The 6,278-nt window shown below is 46.3% G+C and overlaps 1 pseudogene; it reads left to right on the top strand.

Moving 5' to 3' along the window:
* Positions 1-955: 955 nt before the first annotated feature.
* On the top strand, positions 956-2,404 carry LOC115312520 (annotated as a pseudogene).
* Positions 2,405-6,278: the final 3,874 nt, after the last annotated feature.

The following is a 6,278-nucleotide window of genomic DNA, read 5'->3' as shown; positions in this document are numbered from 1 at the left end:
CAAAATAGCGAGCTGCTGTCACTTGCTGTTTCGACGATGCTTCAAGGAAATCACGTCAAGGGATGAAATACGACAAGTCTTTGATACTAGAACGTATCCTCATGCGAATGAGAAGCCCAAAACTCTGTGAGCGCATCCGCAAGCAGAACATTCTCGCGTTGCTTTCGAAATCTTGCCTGCAGACCTACATAAATGGCTTTAAAAGCGCATTTGGTTTCAATCCAAACGCGTTTTCTGCTTTGTCACTGAAAACAAAAGAAGTGGATGAATTCCGTCTTCACAGGGGCATTGTGTTCGACGAAATGAAGTTGTCGGAGCATGTGAGCGTCAAGTCATCGGGAGCACTGGAAGGTTTCGTTGACCTTGGTTCATTTACTCCTGGGGACCAGAAAACAACGACGTGCAACCACGGCGTGGTCGTGATGTTCCAGCCCTTTGATGGTGAGCATTTCATTTGCTTAATCTATTTTTCAGATGTGAAGGAGGTAGGATTTACCTCCTTTGTTTTATACAATGTTTTCTTTAAATGTTAAAATATTTTTTTTTTTTAAAGTAGGGCGCTTGAAAAATACTTTATTACTGACCTAGGTTGATGTCGCGGTCGGTAACGATATTGATCGGCCATAACGTTATTTTGATTAATATCATTTTTAATTCAAGCCTCATTTTTATGCATGTATATTCACTGCTTCTGTAGGCGACTGGGCTCAAGGCCTTGGAACATTTGCTTCTTGGAGCAATGTGAAGGCAGGCACCGTCTCAAAGATCCTTCTAGAGGCTACTCTCCTCGCCGAGCAGGCTGGCCTTTTCGTCGACTTCGTTACCTGCGATGGAGCTTACTGAAATCAAAGTATGCGGAAATTTTTTGGCATAAAAGGTATGCATGTTTTAATCTGACAAGAGTAGTGCTCAATATATCTTCATACTTTTTTGTTATAAGTGTAAGCACATACATATGTTTCTTTTAGCATCCGCAAAGGAGATCCGCGGCACGGTGCATCATCTCGTCGACAGAAAGAGAAGTTTACACTTTCTTTCCTACTTCCCGCATCTTATCAAATGCATCTGAAGCACTGCAGTGTCAAGTGGTGTGCACACTCCTGATAGGCATGTCCGCATGAAGCATGTTGAGGGGGCGTGGAAATATTATGAGGCAAACGTGAGACTCAAGGTTATGCCCACCGAAACGAAAGCACAATTTTATCCTAATCCTTTCGAAAAGACGAAGGTCAACTTGGCCTTCAAGCTTTTCAGTAAGGAGGTGCTCAAGGGCCTGTTTTTTTGCAAGAATAATATGGCATTTAGATCCGTCACACCAACAGAGAACTTTGGGAGGCTAATGGAGAGGCTTATTTTAGCTATGACGGCTCGAATCCCCTCCAAAACGTTGAAACCACAGAAGTGGCGTGCTGCATTCTTAGCAGATTTTTTAATCTACCCTAATGAGTGGGAAATGTATGCCAACAAGGGGGGGGGGGGGGGGCACAACGGTGGTTTCATTAGTGCAAGCACAGCCTTGGGCCTGCGTTTGACGATAAGCAGTACGCTTTCCCTTCTAGACGTCTGTACTGGGGTATGACTACCTTCTCACTGCAAACATAAGTCAAGAGAAAATGAATAATTTTTTTTCTATCGTGAGAAAATCCTGGGTGCGATGACCATCCTACGCCGGAGAAGTTTTTGCTGATTGTAAACTGCCAGAGTTTTTACAACTTGGCAAAGCCCCTAAACTCAGGGAACTCTTCCCCAGAGCTGTTAACTGCCACTTTAGGTCGGCTGAGACCTCAGGCCAAGATAAGACCCACATTTCAAGTCTTATGGATGAACTCCTAGATGGCGGCAACTTGGGAGGCGCTGACACGATAATCACAGCCACAGGGCACGACAATCAATGTCCTGCCCGCACTGCCCCATCAAAAGAAGCAGCATCAATAGGGAAGCACTGAAGCTTAGTGAATGGAAAAAGTGACAGTACGCTGATCTATTACATTGCTAACTCTGTTGCACGTAAAATGATAAAAAAAATGCTCTGAGTGTGCTGCAGAACTCAGTGTGCTCCCGCTGCAGGCCGAGCAAAACCCTAGGTCTTGCTTCACAAAAGCTTTTGACCATGGCGGTCTACTTTACCCTTGCTGAAACCTTGTCGGACTTTGTGACTGCGTTGAAAAACGCTTTCACTGTTTTTCTCAGCCGCAACGAGTTGCACTGTTCCAGTGTCGTTTTTATCCTTTAGAACCTTTCATTTGACCGCGTTGGCTGTGTTGCGCACAGTAAGTTGACCACTGCGAATTTATTGAAGTTCTATGTGCAGACTAGAATACTCTTTTATACGAAGTCGGTCAACAAAGAGAGAGAATCCGGTAGAGAAGGGAAGAAGCTCCTCAAAAAGAGGAGTCTGGAATAAATACAGGGTGCTTCAACCAAGGGTGAAAATATGTTTTTCAGCAAAGCACACTGGGATACAAAAGAATGATTCTTTCGGAATGACTTAGTCATTGTGCAAGGTATTCAAAATGAATAAATTTTATATTAAGTGTCGGTCATTTTTTGAGGATTCTTTGTAATTTTGCATGGTATGAGAGATATTTTTGTTTCTGTTCAACGTTTAGTGTGTATTCCTAGGAACTTTACAAGGTATGCAGAATAATTTATCTTTGTTAATTACTGTCGCTTCATTTCTAACAAGATTTTCGTAATAATTTGCATATTATTTTTTCAGTGTTTTCGTTTGTCTAGTAATTTTCATTTCCTTATTTTTTTTGGTCATTTGCAGGATATGCATTGTTCGTTTCGTGTGTGTTCTGTATTCTCAATAATTTATTGAACATCGTACCATGTGTTATTGTTTAATAAAGATCACACTGTTTCATTGCACATAATCTTATTTCTTCCTATAGATGTATTTTTGTAACTTTTAATCACATCTCCCTGCACAACGTGTAATATATGTTTGAACTTGAAGGAGTTACCTTTGGAAAGAGAATCTAAATCATATTGCAAAGCCAGCACGTTATCTTCGGCGTTATTTTGCTAGCAGTAGTTCTAGGCCCGGAAAACACCCTCCCCGTAACGTGAAACTAATAGCGAGTTCGTTTCACACCAAGGAAGTTAGAAGTACTAGGAGGGGGCACGTTGCAATATTGGTGAAGCCTAGTCATAAAAAGTTTAAACGATTTTGTGCCCAGCGTGACCGCAGATCTGTCTGGCTATTGGTGCGCGTGACATGTCACGTGTGAGATGGATGGTTGATTGTAGAATGACTCCTTGCAGGCTTTCGCGCGCTCCGTCCGGTAGGTTTTATCAGACCGAAGGCTAGACTGTGGTGTATTCTAGTACCCCATAGCAAGACGAAGGCTAGCTCCTGTCACGTGATGGGGTCACGTTGGCATGGTAAGTGAGGAGAGTAAGTAGGAAAATGAGAAAGAGGCGAGGCCTCAAGGGAGCATGGCTTGTGGAGGCTACGCGGCCGACGTCATGCCCTCTCCTACCCTTAGGCCTCTCCGTGCAACACTCGCAGAGTGTTGCACGGAGAACGGGACTAAAACGAACCCGCCCAATGCACCGAGTGCAGAAGACTGATGCTGCCGCCATCTATGTTGTAGAAAAGGTACCGACCTCAAACCGAAACTAGCCTCTTTCTGTTCGGAGTGATTGGTGGGAATTCTAGAGTGCAGTCACTACCGACGTTTATCTATAAACGTTGAACGCTGCAACCTGTAGTTTATAGTTGCGATGACTTCAAGCAAGTCGGCTGTCGTAGAGATAGTTACAGACGGCGTAAATTTCCACACCCAGCTGTCTACAAAGCACCTGGTTGCGATTTTTCAATTCTTATAACCGTTTACACTGAAGAAAACTGATGATGCTGTCCGAGCAGAAGCTTGATCCGTTTGAGCATGGTATTATCCGTGAACCACTGAAAGGGTACGGTTTAAAACTAGCCTGTTGGAATATCCAGCAAAACTTTTCGTGGGTCTTTTGATTTCGATCGTCATTACAGGTGGATCAGATATTAGCCTTGGTGAGGACGTCGAGAACGAGAGCTTTCTCGAACAAAATATGACGGGGCAAGTTAGCTGACGTAGGTAAATGTTAAACACGATGATGTACGTTGCCCAAGCCTCGGGTAAAGTCACTATGTTTAGCTTTCTCTGATGCTTATTTGACAGTCAGAGGTTTCTGCTGAGGGAGTTTTGTCGACAAATGTTCAATTCTCACCCGCACACGATGTTGATAAACATCTCCGGGGCCGCTGGTGCGTTTGTTCTGAGCTTTTCTTGACACACTATTGCTCAGCGTCTGTACGGCAACAGAGCGACTAAAACCTGCAAATAAAGCACGGGTTGTCGATTGCTTCCTTCATAAAACAGCAGACGCTCACAATTCAAGCTCGCGTTTGATTATGTTACCCGCGGGACGTTATTTTGTATCAGAAAATCTACTTTCTTTCCTTTCGGTTCCGCGACACATCGTAGCAGACGAATCCTCGTCGTCTGCTCCCGCTCCTCACCGGCCTCACCGGAGCGAGGCATGACGGGATTGCAATTTGGCGCACGCCCGATTTCCTCGGTGCAGCGAGTGCATGCACGCGTGGGGCGCCGCCGCTGAAACGAACTCGGAGAGTGCAGCTACTCGTGGAGTGCCTGCCGAAACGAACTCGCTTTGCGCCGCGAGTGGGCACGCGTGGACACGAGTGCCGTGAAACGAACTCGCTATAAATCGCGACGTCGCAATCATCAGTGTAGCGCGTTCCTTGTGTTCAGCTTTGCGACAGGAGTTTTAATCGTAAATAGGTTTGTGGTCACTCCTCTTTCCACCTTTTCCCTCATTATTCCCGCATTAATTGTACACGCCTAAAAGTGTAAGCGCTTTTCGGCTCCTTGACTGTGGACTGTGCGCGCACCCCACGCCTTCCGCCGCGCTGCTCGGTTGTCTTGCTGATAGGACTGCTGTCCGCAGCGCCACCGCTTCTGTCATCCTAAAATGTTGCTCCTCTCCGCCGGCGCTCTCAACACTAGTCAGTCAGTATCCAACCTCTGTACCGGGCGTTATCGAACGCGATACTCCCGAACAATGGAAGCAGCCGTGCAGTTCCCGAGTGGCCGCTGTGGGAGGAATGGCGGCGTTGCGATCACCATTAATTCGGTTCTTGAGTACGGAATGGTGCCACGTTTTCAGAGCATGGCTTTATGGCAGTTTCCCAACTGAGTGGTTCTAGTAACTTTGATTCCCACTAACAGCTGTCGCTGTAAGTAATTGATTGAACACTGATTTAAGGTGTTTTTTATTGCCAAACAATAGATACCGCCATTTTGCTTGACCACACGCACCCTTTTAGGTCACTGTAGTCGCCAATAGACACGCCTCCACATAAACCTTTTCTGTCCACCACCGTCCCCAAACCCCTTAGTTCACATATCCGCTATCTGGACGAAAGATAAGGATGCATTACAACCTGAAATCAGTAAAATAGATAAGAAAAGGCGAAACAAGGACGAGCGACCGTTACGTTCAAAATATGTAAACATGACAACGTCGTGCAAAAACGAAAATTTCCTGCACACCAGAGGTTCTACCCATTTAGGATGGCGATTCCTTGGTGGATGGGTTGTTTAAAACTCGTCCTAAAATTAGAGGACAAAGTCGAATTTACGTCGTCTTTTTATTGCCTTCCGGGCATTTTATAATCAGTAAAATTAGACGAAGCAGCGAATGACGCGAGATGTAGGTTCTGAGGGTGCAAACTATGATCTCACCAGTTAACGAGACAGACAAAAATGAACCAAGTGGAATCCTCATCTTTGGTCTGATAAACGAGCAAAAAACCGCCCCCGGCAATTCCGTTGTGTTCGACGAGCTCGCCGAACCGTCCCGCGACAGAGAACCCGTCTCGCCGTTACATCCAGGGATGGACGGCGATGGAAGGTTTACGAAGGTCCGGGCGAAAACCCCGCCAGGACAAGGCTTGGAGAAAGACGGGGCAGCGTGGGTACGCTCCACCGGGCGTGCAGGGTCGGGCGCAATCGCCGGAAGGCACAGGGACACAATTTCTCACGGTTCACGTGCCTGATTGGGGACAGCCTCGCTGCCCGCAACCAATCAAAGCCCGATGCTGAGCCTCGAGTTGGCTACCCGTCTCTGCTTCCGACATGATCCAGACTAAGGTGCTAAGTGCGCCTAATTATTTCGCTGCCCGGACACGAGACAAATTTAGGGTCTCCCCAAGTCCGACCTCCGCGGTCGCGGAGTCGCTATGTGGGGCCGAGATGGGACCCTCC

The sequence above is a fragment of the Ixodes scapularis genome, unplaced genomic scaffold (assembly GCF_016920785.2).
Source record: "Ixodes scapularis isolate PalLabHiFi unplaced genomic scaffold, ASM1692078v2 PGA_scaffold0__279_contigs__length_252992795, whole genome shotgun sequence".
In the NCBI taxonomy this organism is placed as follows: Eukaryota; Metazoa; Arthropoda; class Arachnida; order Ixodida; family Ixodidae; genus Ixodes; species Ixodes scapularis.
The sequence above is the reverse complement of the archived record's forward strand: the minus strand, read 5'-3'. Positions and strand labels throughout refer to the sequence as shown.